Raw genomic sequence first — 12206 nt, 5'->3', positions numbered from 1 at the left:
GAAAAGTAAGTAAACATGTTAATATTTTGAACTTTACTGCCATATTTTTTGGACATTCATCTAATCAGTCTGGCTGAAGAGAAGTTTCTGAATGTCAGAGGGAATCATAGATTTAATTCAGAGACGGCGAGTTTCAATGCATGTGTCATTGGGTAAAATGGTGATGAATAATCAGTTCAGACTACGTTGCTGCTGCCATCATGAATGATGTGTGTTTGTGTGTGTGATGTAAATATGTGAGATGGTTCTGGCAGCATGAGTGACAGACTTTATAAGAGGCTCTCATGCACTTCCACTGCACTTCACCACTTGCATAATAAAATATCTGTCAACACTTAAAGCCTTATAGTTGCCAGAAACATGTCAGAGAACACAGTGTTTCTTAATCTCACCACAAAGAAATACACAATGTTCCTGTGGAAAGTTTAAGGTTTTGATACTCCAGCCAGCAGTGAGGTGGTTTCATTAACACATTTAACTTGCATGTCAAGGGGAAAAGATAAAGAGAGAAAAGGAAGGATTGAATACCAGGATCACTTTCTCACAAGATGAATGGTGAAATGAAATTCCGATTGAATGTCTTCTCCTAAGGTTTTGGTTTACTGGTGTATTTTTTTCTATATTTAGAAGCGATTTTCAAATTGTGCTCAAAGGTTCTGTGTGAATGTGTGCTTTGGCATGTTTCACATTCACTGCCATCAGAGCAGATGCCCTGGGCTCCACACAGTCACACTGCATGTACACACACATATTCTACCCCAGAGTCAGAAAACTGTCATAATACTTTCACAAACTTGTTAGACACACTTCATGATTGACACGACAGAAATATGTACGGTTCATTTCTAAGTTCTAAGTCAAATATTTGCTTTATAGACATTCACGTTGCTTTCAGTATAAGCTTTTGTATTTGAGGATGTTAACCTTTATCTCTGGCATCTTACCCTGTATCTCCAGACGTTTTCTTCCATCCAATGACATATACTTCCTCCATTCTATCTCAGCCAATCAAAAAAGATGGTGTTGTCAATCTAGTATTGTTTCATAGTGCTTTGACAGGGCTTTGGTTCAATGTTCATGAATGAATGTTTATATTTATTAGACTTTTATATCTTTAATATCCGAACATGAATGATTATACTGTATCACCTTTTTTTTTTTTTTTTTTTGAGCTTCAAAGACACTGGTCAACATTTAATTTTAATGATTTAGAAAAGAGAAACATTAACTTTCTGCCTAATTCCTCCTTTCATGGTCAAGAAAATCATACAGGTTTGGAACAACGTAAATTATTGTTTTTGAGGGAACTGGGCTTTTAAGTCAGGCCTCCCTGCATGGCCAGTTAAATTACTACTGCTTTTTTCTCCTCTATTTCTTTCACTTCTCTTCTCCACTCACGCCTTAACCTCTTCATGACCCTCTGTCATAAAAACTGCAAAGAACCCAGTCATGACACCACATGAGGGCAGCGTTTCTTACAGCAATATGAAAGACATATACAGTGCATGGGCTTTGTTTGGAATGCAACATATTTGTATACATATGCCTACGGGTTTAACATTTACATTTAATCATTTATCAGATGCTTTTATCCAAAGCGACGTCCAATTGAGAAGGACAACAGAAGCAATCAAATCAACAGCATATATAAATAGATAAAATAGAAATAGAATAGAAAGTGTTAATATTAATGGGTCAAGTGTTGACAAAAATATGCATTTCTATTTCTTGAAAATGGCTACGGACTCAGCAGCTCGGACTGAGTTAGTTAGGTCATTCCACCAGCAGGTAACAGTCCAGGTGAAGGTCTGTGAAAGTGATTTTGTGCCTCTTTGAGATGGCACCACAAGGCGCTGTTCACTTGCAGAACGCAAGCTACTGGATGGCACATAAGTCTGATGTAGTGAATTTAGGAATGGGTATGCAGAGCCAGTGGTCATTCTGTAGGCAAACATCAGTGCCTTGAATTTGATGCGAGCAGCTATTGGCTACCAGTGTAAATTGATGATTAGAGGTGTGATGTGCGCTCTCTTCGACTCATTAAAGACCACTCTTGCTGCTGCATTTTGAATCAGTTGCAGAGGTTTAACAGTACATGCTGGAAGGCCTGCCAAGAGAGCATTACTATAGTCCAGTCTAGATAAAACAAGAGCTTGGACAAGGAATTGTGTAGCATGCTCCAATAAGAAGGGCCTGATCTTCTTAATGTTGTATAAGGCAAATCTGAAGCACTGGGCCATTCTAGCAATGTGGTCTGTGAAGTTTAACTGATTATCAATCACAACTCTGAGGTTTCTGGCTGTCCTGGAAGGAGTTATGGATGACAAACCCAGCTGAATGGAAGTTGTAGATGAAATGTTGGGTTGGCCGAGATCACAAGCAGCTCTGTCTTTGCAAGGTTGAGTTGAAGGTGGTGGTCCTTCATCCAGTCCGAAAATGTCTGTCAGGCTGAGATGCGAGGAGCTACCGTCGTATTATTTGGCTGGAATGAGAGGTTGAGTTGTGTGATATCAGCATAGCAGTGATAGGAAAAAAACATGTTTCTGAATGACAGATCCTAATCATGTATGGAGAAGAGAAGTGGTCCAAGCACTGAGTCTTGAGGCACCCCAATAGCTAGATATTGCAACTTAGACACCTCACCCCTCCAAGACAGCCTGAAGGGGTATGCAGCAGCCAGTGTGCAACAATAAACTCTTCAAATAGTAGCTCACACTCATGAAACCTCATTAGTTTAATTGTTTAATTCAGCAAGTGGTGCCCAGTTATCATCTGAATAACAATTTTGTATTTTTGATCCAGTTTTGTATAAAATTGGTATATTTCTTTGGATACAATTTTTGGTCAAATTTTGCATAAAATCTTACAGTTACAGTCCATGTTAGTGACATTAATGTTTAACAGAAATGATGAAGAAAGGAAAAGCCAATCCTAAATACAGTGGAAAGGAATTGCTAAACTTTATGAATTGCTAGCAACAGGTCTGATGAACAGTATTGGACACAAGTGATGTCCGGTATTTGCACAATACTTGCTATTAAGGACACTTCATGTTCTATTAAACAATCAGAATATGAGGAATATGTTGAGAAGAAGAATACACCAAACTTGGTTAAGATATTAAGGGGAGACACTACAGGCAAAAACAGTGTTTTTTCATGCATCTGTCAATTTTGAGATATGGGCTTTTTGGCTTCTCATAAAGTGTTTTTTTTCAGACTTGTGGACAGAAAACATCCAAAATACAGTTTTAACTGTATCTTTTAGAGCACTTTATCTATTTGCATCTGTAGATTTCAATTACAGTATATATCTTTATAGGCCGTTTTCTCAAAATGAGTTTTTCCTCCTACACTGAGCCAGAAATCTCCACTTCAGTAACGCTTAAACACACCAAATTTTAGTTTTATTCTTATCAGTATTATGAAGGTTTTTACAAAGGGGTTTGTTCATATATAATTTTCCTGATTTTATACAACATTTTATTCCTAAAAAAAAGGGCGAAAATTTTATTATTTTTGGCTGTTGACAGTATTTTCTGAGATATCCTAAATCCCCTCTGTAAAAACTTTGGCTCTAATATATCAAATAACTGAAACAATCATTTTTAAACTGACTTCGTCGTTCAGATTTTTGTTCTAGAAATGTATGCAAATTAGTGCATATTTAATTAGACAATGCCTCATTTGCATATTTAAACATAACATTTCAGAAAACTTGTAATACAATTTTTTTTTTTGCTATTATTAATGTAATCAATCAACTGGTGAAGTATGGTGATATTTATTCGTTTTTTTTACCCTATTCACCTGGGGTGTCTCGCCTTAAAATTACACAATTATTTGGCAAGAAAGGTAAACTCCAACATATAATTAAATCTGGATTGTATTGTATTGTATTATGCAAAAAAGAAAAAGAAAAGAAAAAAAAAGCTTACAAAATAAAGAATACATTGACTACAATGTAATCAGTTATTAATATGTTGTTGTTTCTCCCTTGTTTTTGATTACAGCAGCCATTCTCCTGGGCATTGACTCACTAAACTTTGTACATGTTTCATGCTTAACTTCTTTCCAATCTTCCTTAAGTTCTTCTCAAATTTGAGCTTCATTGAAAGACCTGCATGGCTTATCACATGGCTTATTTAAAATTTCCCGAAGGTTTTCAATGGCTCTAAGGTCAGGGGACTAAGGAGGCCACTTAAGACTTCAAAATGCTAAGCATGAACACTTTTATTGAGCACAGCTTTGTTGCATGCGCTGTGTTTTTGGGATCGTTATCATGTTGAAAAATACATATTTGATTTCAAAACAGATCCTCCACACATTACATTGTGTTCAACAGGATTCCCATGTATTGGTCCATTTTCAAAGTGCCAGCAGTTTTGTAATTTGGCATGTTTCATTGCATTATAACAAATGATACAATTGAAACATGGAATGCATACATTAGTTTTACACTCCAGGCACAACTGCACAACATGCATACAACATATTTATTTAATTAATATTTCATAAAAAAGTATAAATATGTAATAAAGTGTCACTACTGTATGTTGAGGCATTACAAGAAAATGTGATACTGTCAAAATATGAGTTATGATGACTGTAATGTCATGATAATAAATGGAATTTCAGTCACAATGTGAATATTCTAAAATTATATTTTAGTGGTTGAAGAAAGTTTTGGAACAAACTCTGGCATTTCGACTTTACACAATGGTAGAAAAATAAAACTCTGAAATGAGCTGTGGTCTGATCATTTGTTCAATCACATTAAGTGACAGATTAATGGAGTGATTTGATGTGACAGTGTCACCATCTTGATCCAACGTCTCAGTGATGCCTCTACTACTCTTCTCCTTTCCCACAAGTCAGAGTGGGAGATTCATGTTAAACAGGGCGCCAGGGAATTTCTGGCAGACACCACAAGATAATGTGACAAAGAGATGTACTGGAGCCCTCCGTGTCACTTCAGGCTGTTTTTGAGCACCATATGCCGAAAACCCTTCTGTTCATCAAAACCACCCAGAGTACACAAACTTTTGGAAGCCTGATTTCTCCCTACCTCCCAGTCACAACTATGTGAACAGTTTGATCATATCTATGCCATCCTAGCAACAATAATTATTTCATGCCCTGGACTCTTACCAACCTAAGCCCTGCCATCATTTGACAAGTGAGAAAGAGAGAGAGACAGAACACAAAGAAAACAGAGGGAGAGAGAGATGCCTCTGGTTTGGAGGAAACCCCATTTCCAATGTCACCGTCTGTATAAGATGTCAGCCAATGCACCTGAACCAGTCAGCCTGTCAAAGTTCCTGTCAGAGTGCTTGAATGTCAGACAAGCAGATGGAGAGGTTACAATGGCTCGTTTAGACTTGAGACTGATGGAACACGGTTTCAGGGTAAGAACTATCAACTCAAATTCTGATTGAGGATATAGGGCTGGGCAGGTATTAGAAGTCTAAATTAAGCTGAAGAAAATAATGGAGTAGGCTAAGAGTACAATAACAGTATGTTAGTAGGAATCATAAAAAAAGAAAATGATATTTTTCTGTTTAAAAGTTCAAACCTATCCAATGTTCCAGGTTTTGCTTTATTTTCTCTGATAATTTACTATAGAACAAATTATTAAATGTATTAAATCAATTTATTACAAATGTCTAACATTCATAGTCTAATTTGTATCGAAACAGATAACAAAATAAGTTAATAAACAGCTTAAATTGAAGTTAGAACACACTGGCTTTTTATGTCCAAAGGAAATCATGCATGAGAGCGGGCGCGCGCATCGTGCTTGCGCGCAAGTCAATCATCCTTCGACTTTTGTGAACGTCAGAAATGCCTCTCGTCAGTGTGCAACCATCCGTCATGCTTCCCCTTCAGTTTTATACGCCGTAGCATCCCTCAGACAAGGTCGTGCACTTTTGCCTTTCCCTGCGAGAAACATCCGAAAAAGTGGCGTGGGTAAAATCCGTGCAAGCAGTCATTGTGTCCCAGCCTCCCCGCGAGGACGGAGAGGAGATGCGGACACCGCTTGAAATCGTAGTCATTTATTTTTGACAGTTAGAAGGATGGATAGGTGGTCGCACGTGTGCAATGAAGTGAGTGACTTTAGGCGCGCGATTAAAAATGACACTTCAAGCGCGAGAGAATAATTCGCCAGGTAAATACGGGCACGAGACTATAGATCTCGCTAGACGCGCGAAAATGAACTCAACGGTGAGCGAGTATCGGCAGTGATTTATTCGAAATGACTGAATTCATCCAACTGAATTTATGAACAGAACGACAGATGGCAAATGACTATTAACAACACTCACAATACGTCGTAAAATAGCGCTTGTTACCGAACAGTATGTTAAAATCGGGTAATTTCAGTCACGCTCTGAGGTCTATTGAAGGGTTCAACGGTGACAAGACAGAAGCGAAGGCGAGTTCAACAACGGAGGACTTGGGCAGCGATTAAAATACTGGGACCTTCCGTCATTTCGGCATCCTTCTCCATAAAATAATCATCACAGACTCGCAGAGCGGTAAGAATCATATTTCAGCCATATTTGAATTTTAATAGCCAGATAATGTGTGTGGAGAAACAGCACGTGCGCGTGAATGACAGAACTGAAGCGCGTTAACGTAGCCTACTACGTTTTGACGAGGTTAAGATGAATATCAAGTAATTATATACCATATAGGCTACTTTAATGAAGGACAATTAAAAATGTACTTTTGTGTGAAACGGTGCGCATTGATAGTGTGGTTACGTTACCTAACCACTGTAAAAAAAAAATCGCCAATAATGACACTATTACCCACGGGTTTGGTTTAAGGTTTTGTTGCTGACAGAAACAAAACGGCATTACAGACTTCACAGTTTCTGTTTTGCACTGGTTTTGCTTGCTCTTAAGAGAGTGAAAGCTGAAATTGTGGATTTAGTTGAGATTGTTCTGGTGCCATTGTGCACAGTAAAGTATACGCGAAGAGATGGTCATGTTTCTACTTTATATAGCCTTCATAATTTATGTATTTAATATATGTATTGATGACTGAGCTTAAAGTAGTTAAACTCTTATACTAACTTGTTAATGAGACAACAACATCATATATTTTCTCTTCTACCTTTCTCTTGTTCTTTCTTTTTGTTTTTTATTCCTTTAATAAATAAGCACAATGACAGCTGAATTAAAAATAAAAGAAGTTATGATTGAAAAAAGAGGAAGATACTTGTTAAAGTTACCCTCAATCAAGCAGAGATTTCCAGGAAAGTCCTTCCCTCATGTCTATGCTTTTCAGAATATATTTTGGGAATAAAAACATCTTTTGGTCACACTTTAGTTTAGGGTCTAATTCTCTATTAACTATCAACTTTTAACTATTAACTACGACTTTTGCCTCAAATAAACCCCTAATTACTGCATATTAATAGTTAGTAAGATAGTTGTTAAGTTTAGGTATTGGGTAGGATTTAGGGATGTTGATTATGGTCATGCAGAATAAGGCATTAATATTTGCTTATTAGTACTAATAAATGGCCAATAAGCAACTAGTTAGTAGTGAGGATTGGACCCTATAACCTAAAATGTTATCCGTCTTTGTTTTGGAGAGGATTGCATTTTTTTTAGTGACCAGCTAGTTTTATTCATTGTTTGGTCGGGGTCTGTCTGTTTAACGTCTTTAAGAGGACACCATGTTTTTCAGTTAAACGTTCACTGTACAGTGCTGTTGCTCCACAGCTAAGCCTTGCAGGTATTTGTCACAGTTATGCACCAAATCATCTGATTAAAGCAATTAGCTGATATTAGAGCATGAAAAGTATTTAATTAGCAGAGGTGGAGTGGTGGTGCGTAAAGTCACAAAATACCTCTAGCATTTATTTGATATATTTTTTCTACTATATTATTTTAAAACAGCTGTTAATAGGATTTAGTGCAGCTGTTTATTCAATTGTTAAAATTCACATCAGGCAGATTATAATGTGTCATAGACAATCCATCTATAACTGTCAGTCATCTTCTTCTTCTTCTTCTTCTTCTTCTCTTCTTCTTCTTCTTCTTCTTCTTCTCTTCTTTCTTCTTCTTCTTCTTCTTCTTCTTCTTCTTCTTCTTCTTCTTCTTCTTCTCTTCTTCTTCTTCTTCTTCTTCTTCTTCTTCTCTTCTTTCTTCTTCTTCTTCTTCTTCTTCTTCTTTCTTTTGGTGAATTTAAACAACGCATGAAAGTTTTGGAAATAGATGCCATAAATTGTTGTCACTGTTTTTAAAATAACTAAATCGTTTTAAACCTATGTAGGTATAAATTGTACTTTTAACTAGTCTGATGTTGTTTGTTTATGTATCTTGAGGATCTTGCTTAAATGTTCCTTGTTGTTTTCCGTATGCTTGGTGTTAATATGCTGCCATTTTGGCCAGGTCTCTCTTGAAAAAGAGGTTTTAAATCTCAATGAGATCATCTGGTTAAATAAAGGTTAAATAAATAAAAATAAAATCTTAAAACCATCAAAAACACATGTTTTTATCTGATACTGAAGTAGCCAATATAGATAGGCCTACTTTTTGATTTTTAATCATTCACTTCACTCCAAAATTGCCTCTCTCTCTCTCTCTCTCTCTCTCTCTCTCTCTCTCTCTCTCTCTCTCTTTCTTTGCATTTCAAGTTGTTTTTGTAGGTAGGCTACCTTATATGTCTGGATTGCTCACACATTTTATTTCAAATTACAATGACCACTTGCTTAAATAGTCGTGAGAAGCTGGACAAGTTGATTTGCCTAGTGATGGATTTATGGCTCTGAAAAGCTTGCATACTTTGATAATGTCGTGTTAAAGGTGTCCGTGAGATTTGAAAAATCATATCCAAAAATAATATATTTATATATTCTTATTTTAATTTTTTTAATTGCTAAAGGTCAGATTAAACTTAAACTCTTTTTACCATGCCTTAAATTAATCATTTATTTTTGTTACTTTAAAATATCTTTTATGTATAGATTTTACTTTCCACCTGTAACAGACCTACACTTTTCATCTTAAACAATGAAAATCTCTCATAAAAAAACTTTAATTGCAAGATTAAAACTAAACAAAGAGTGCTATAAACAAACAATTTTGCTCCTAATAACAAAAAAAGTGCCAATAGTTTAAGAAACGCCTGTTTATTAAATATATTTTATAAGATTTCCATTCAAAGATTGTATCTAATAAATAATATAATGAATAATTAGCATTTTTTAATTCAAACATTTATGCAGTTTGTGTGTGTTCTGCGTACAGACATGTCAAGACACCCTCTCCCACACACACACCCATCATATTTTATGTTCTTTGTTTTCTATTTTTCTCTTTTTCATCCCAAGTCTACCAGGATGACCTGGGTGTGAGACAACAGTGTTTCTATGTGACTTATTACATGCATACACAGAGTAGACGTTTGGACTTTACTGTAGAAAGAAAAATAGTAAAGAAAGGGATGGAAATTGCACTTTGCCTGGGTAAAAGAGTGATGAGGAGCACATTCTGTCTGGCATGCAATTACACACACGCTCATGCACACTCTAGTCCAGGAGCCTGATCTGAGGAACCTGGCCTGTGTACAGCTTTCTAATGTGAACATACACACGCATAAAGAGACAAAAACAGACTGCTTCGTTCCGGCTGGTCAAGGCCAGTTTTGACCACCCAGATCGAGGCGGCATCAGATATATGGGGAGGCTCTGAAGCCTCTCAGCAAGTCTGTTACAAAGTCAGTGTCAATCTATCCTCCATATGGAGATTAAAATGAACGATGGTGAACCGATATGTAGTATGGTTATCAGGCCCTCTTCTTGTAACATTTGATCACCACAGTCTAAGCAAAACCTGACCCATCCACACACTATAAAGAGAATCTGTAATGTATTATGTGAGTTTTTGTGTGCGCACTGTTTTCTACATATAGTGCTGTACTTATTATCATGGTGATTCATAATGACTCCATCATTCTGTCTGATGCACACACACCATAGACGCAGCATGTTTTTATGTGTGTGTGTAGTTATAGATCCTCTGTGACATTCCCAGTGGGAAGGAGTCTCATGTGATTCTTTTCTTCCACTCAGCTCAGTGCCGAAGTGAACCTTTGCCATCCAAAACACACACAGACACACACGTGAGTGTGCATTCTCAGCTTCTGTGGCTGAGTGAGTAAATCTGCAGTCAGTATTAATGCTATGTGACAGCAAGGGATGACTGCAAAGACAGGACACACTGAGACAACCGAGGCCACGTAAAACACACACACACACACACACACAAACACAAGCCATCCTGATTTACAGCTTTCCCTCCCATGGCCTGCCCAATATCATCTCTTTCAAATCTTTCTCTTTCTCATACACAAGTCTCTGTGGTGACACAACCTGTTTCAAAGACAAGTACATGTGCTCTGTTGACCCATGCAGGTCTGGGTCCTGTCAAAAAGAGATAGTGAAATACAGAGTAAGAAAAAGCGTACTGAACCAGTGTTAATTTTTTCACTGACTTATTAAACATAAATAAACAAGAACTATGATGAAAATCTAGTGACATTTTTGTCAACTAATAAAAATGAGGCAATAATGTTAGGGAGGGACGATTTGGGAAGTGATCCAGTCTGAACTGATGTCCTGCGTTGTAGATGCGCACATTTGAATTGTAAACCCATGTACCCAGCGGGACATAAGTTGGCATACACTCAAAAATGTAAACGTCTGGGAGAAAGAGAAGAGCAGACATATGGATAAATCTGAAAAAGCGTGATGCTGTGACAGAAAGCCGCCTCTCAGCACGAGTTGAGAATTGAGCTCTCGTTCGCGTCTTTTCACGCTTGAACAGACAAATACGCAGAAAATTATGTCAAAATGTCTATTTTGGCGAGTATTCACTTAAACGCAGTCGGTTATGTCTTAAGGAAACGTGAACATCGGATATGTATCAGTGTACTGGATCCTTGCATTCAGCCTTAAAGTGACAGCAGTCTAATAAACCTGCTGCTGTCATTGATGTTAATCAAATAACAAAATAAAAAGAAAAGGATTAATCTTTAATTTATATAAATAAACATACTACTAAATAAATATCTACTTTAAAGAATAAACAATTTTGCATGCAAGTTGTTATAAAGAATGCATATAGCATTAGTAATTGAAAAGACAAATTAATACATTTTAAGATAAATAAAGTCATGTTATATGCCAGCAGTTAAATCTATGTCTGCCTTGCATGTTCAAACCTTAATATCGTTCATATTAACAGGTTAATAGATGTTTTCTCCAGGAGTAGCCTATATCATGAGTTTGGACATTTTAGAGAAATGCTTAATTGATGCATTGCAGTTTAACTAAACCCTTTAGATTTTAGTCAACTAAATCTACAGTAGATTTAGTTGACTAAAAGCATGTGATATTTAGTCGACTAAAACTAGACTAAAACAATTCAGATGGCTATAAAATGACTAAAACTAAAAAGCATTTTAGTCAAAAGACCATGACTAAAACTAAATCAAAATTTCCTGTTAAAATTAACACTGTACTTAAGAAATATATAGGTTGCAGACTCTGTTCTCCATTTCTTCCTCTCTGTCTCTCTTGCTTGGGTGATGTGAGTGTAGAGCAGAGGCGTAGATCGCATGTCCAACTGGAGAAGAAACAACCAGGACATTTTACGATACTGACAGTTATAGTGACATTTTGATATATTCCCAAAATGTTCCCCCAGGATATGCACCCTGTTAGTGAGTTATTTAAACACATTCCATCTGAAGTGTTTGCAGTGCTTCTGTAAGTACAGTACCATAGTGAATTAATTTATTTAAAAATTACAGTTATTTAAATTATTTATTTATTTATTGTTATAATAATTAAAACAATTTTTGAGAGTTTGTCATCTGATTTGAATGTGATGGGGAAAATGTTCCATTCGAAAAAGTACATAAAAACTTGACAAGAAAGATGGGTGCTATTTTTTTTATTAATTTTTTATTTACATGCATTTAATTTATTTAAAAAAATACTAAATAGTAAAATATTAATTAATTGTTAATATAATACTCATAAAATGTGAAGTTTAATATTATAAATGCAAATCTAAAATTATACTCTTTTTGTTGGGTTGTCTTTGCTGGCTGCAAGCAACAACAAAAAAAGAAGAAAAAAAAGAAAAACATGAGGAGTGTATCCGATTCATGTTTAAATGACTT

The 12206-nt window shown here is 36.1% G+C and overlaps 1 protein-coding gene across 3 annotated transcripts in view; it reads left to right on the top strand.

The window, feature by feature from the left end:
* Positions 1-5814: 5814 nt before the first annotated feature.
* gjc1 (gap junction protein gamma 1) overlaps positions 5815-12206 on the top strand; it is a 32484-nt gene continuing 26092 nt past the window's right edge. For 2 of the 3 annotated variants that reach the window (XM_084130322.1, XM_084130323.1), the window contains exon 1: positions 5816-6538. The gene's annotated coding sequence lies outside the window, so the exon portion shown is untranslated. Of the gene's footprint in view, positions 6539-12206 lie in introns of all 3 variants that reach the window. The other variant, XM_084130324.1, reaches the window with a different exon arrangement.

Source organism: Abramis brama, assembly GCF_963993115.1.
Source record: "Abramis brama genome assembly, chromosome: 1".
Lineage (NCBI taxonomy): Eukaryota > Metazoa > Chordata > Actinopteri > Cypriniformes > Leuciscidae > Abramis > Abramis brama.
This window is presented reverse-complemented; position numbering and strand designations above follow the sequence as displayed.